This window comes from Osmerus eperlanus, chromosome 4 (assembly GCF_963692335.1).
Source record: "Osmerus eperlanus chromosome 4, fOsmEpe2.1, whole genome shotgun sequence".
Taxonomy (NCBI): Eukaryota; Metazoa; Chordata; class Actinopteri; order Osmeriformes; family Osmeridae; genus Osmerus; species Osmerus eperlanus.
Genome location: NC_085021.1, coordinates 569,856 through 572,608, shown reverse-complemented (window position 1 = coordinate 572,608; position 2,753 = coordinate 569,856).

Genomic DNA, 2,753 nt, shown 5'->3' with positions numbered 1-2,753 from the left:
GTAGCACCTTCACCCGGTGGCGTTGGAAAGGTCTGGGCGAGGGGGACACGGGGAGGTCAGGCTCGCCACGCGCACGCGCTTCCCCGCGAAACGGGAGCCCAAACAAAACTTTAAACGGACCCACCGAATTGGGGATCATCAATCCTGGGAAAATAACCACACACACCGCTGCCCCCCGTGCCAACTTGAATTTAGAAACCGTCCCCAGCGAAATCCCACGTTCGGGCGCAAAACTGCACGTTTGGAGCCACATTTTGTCTGAAGCTGGAAACCTGCATTCAAAGCTGGGAAAAGGTGCTCATTGACAGGCATCTCCACTTCGGGACCTCGTAGCACCTTCACCCGGGTGGCGTTGGAAAGGTCTGGGCGAGGGGAACACGGGGAGGTCAGGCTCGCCACGCGCACGCGCTTCCTCGCGAAACGGGAGCCCAAACAAAACTTTAAACGGACCCACCGAGCTGGGGACGGCTTTTTCCGGGGAGATAACCGCGCACACCGCTGCCCCCCGTGCCAACTTGAATTTAGAAACCGTCCCCAGCGAAATCCCACGTTCGGGCGCAAAACTGCACGTTTGGAGCCACATTTTGTCTGAAGCTGGAAACCTGCATTCAAAGCTGGGAAAAGGTGCTCATTGACAGGCATCTCCACTTCGGGACCTCGTAGCACCTTCACCCGGGTGGCGTTGGAAAGGTCTGGGCGAGGGGGACACGGGGAGGTCAGGCTCGCCACGCGCACGCGCTTCCCCGCGAAACGGGAGCCCAAACAAAACTTTAAACGGACCCACCGAATTGGGGATCATCAATCCTGGGAAAATAACCACACACACCGCTGCCCCCCGTGCCAACTTGAATTTAGAAACCGTCCCCAGCGAAATCCCACGTTCGGGCGCAAAACTGCACGTTTGGAGCCACATTTTGTCTGAAGCTGGAAACCTGCATTCAAAGCTGGGAAAAGGTGCTCATTGACAGGCATCTCCACTTCGGGACCTCGTAGCACCTTCACCCGGGTGGCGTTGGAAAGGTCTGGGCGAGGGGGACACGGGGAGGTCAGGCTCGCCACGCGCACGCGCTTCCTCGCGAAACGGGAGCCCAAACAAAACTTTAAACGGACCCACCGAATTGGGGATCATCAATCCTGGGAAAATAACCACACACACCGCTGCCCCCCGTGCCAACTTGAATTTAGAAACCGTCCCCAGCGAAATCCCACGTTCGGGCGCAAAACTGCACGTTTGGAGCCACATTTTGTCTGAAGCTGGAAACCTGCATTCAAAGCTGGGAAAAGGTGCTCATTGACAGGCATCTCCACTTCGGGACCTCGTAGCACCTTCACCCGGGTGGCGTTGGAAAGGTCTGGGCGAGGGGGACACGGGGAGGTCAGGCTCGCCACGCGCACGCGCTTCCCCGCGAAACGGGAGCCCAAACAAAACTTTAAACGGACCCACCGAATTGGGGATCATCAATCCTGGGAAAATAACCACACACACCGCTGCCCCCCGTGCCAACTTGAATTTAGAAACCGTCCCCAGCGAAATCCCACGTTCGGGCGCAAACTGCACGTTTGGAGCCACATTTTGTCTGAAGCTGGAAACCTGCATTCAAAGCTGGGAAAAGGTGCTCATTGACAGGCATCTCCACTTCGGGACCTCGTAGCACCTTCACCCGGGTGGCGTTGGAAAGGTCTGGGCGAGGGGAACACGGGGAGGTCAGGCTCGCCACGCGCACGCGCTTCCTCGCGAAACGGGAGCCCAAACAAAACTTTAAACGGACCCACCGAGCTGGGGACGGCTTTTTCCGGGAGATAACCGCGCACACCGCTGCCCCCCGTCCCAACTTGAATTTAGAAACCGTCCCCAGCGAAATCCCACGTTCGGGCGCAAACTGCACGTTTGGAGCCACATTTTGTCTGAAGCTGGAAACCTGCATTCAAAGCTGGGAAAAGGTGCTCATTGACAGGCATCTCCACTTCGGGACCTCGTAGCACCTTCACCCGGGTGGCGTTGGAAAGGTCTGGGCGAGGGGGACACGGGGAGGTCAGGCTCGCCACGCGCACGCGCTTCCCCGCGAAACGGGAGCCCAAACAAAACTTTAAACGGACCCACCGAATTGGGGATCATCAATCCTGGGAAAATAACCACACACACCGCTGCCCCCCGTGCCAACTTGAATTTAGAAACCGTCCCCAGCGAAATCCCACGTTCGGGCGCAAAACTGCACGTTTGGAGCCACATTTTGTCTGAAGCTGGAAACCTGCATTCAAAGCTGGGAAAAGGTGCTCATTGACAGGCATCTCCACTTCGGGACCTCGTAGCACCTTCACCCGGGTGGCGTTGGAAAGGTCTGGGCGAGGGGGACACGGGGAGGTCAGGCTCGCCACGCGCACGCGCTTCCCCGCGAAACGGGAGCCCAAACAAAACTTTAAACGGACCCACCGAATTGGGGATCATCAATCCTGGGAAAATAACCACACACACCGCTGCCCCCCGTGCCAACTTGAATTTAGAAACCGTCCCCAGCGAAATCCCACGTTCGGGCGCAAAACTGCACGTTTGGAGCCACATTTTGTCTGAAGCTGGAAACCTGCATTCAAAGCTGGGAAAAGGTGCTCATTGACAGGCATCTCCACTTCGGGACCTCGTAGCACCTTCACCCGGGTGGCGTTGGAAAGGTCTGGGCGAGGGGAACACGGGGAGGTCAGGCTCGCCACGCGCACGCGCTTCCCCGCGAAACGGGAGCCCAAACAAAACTTTAAAC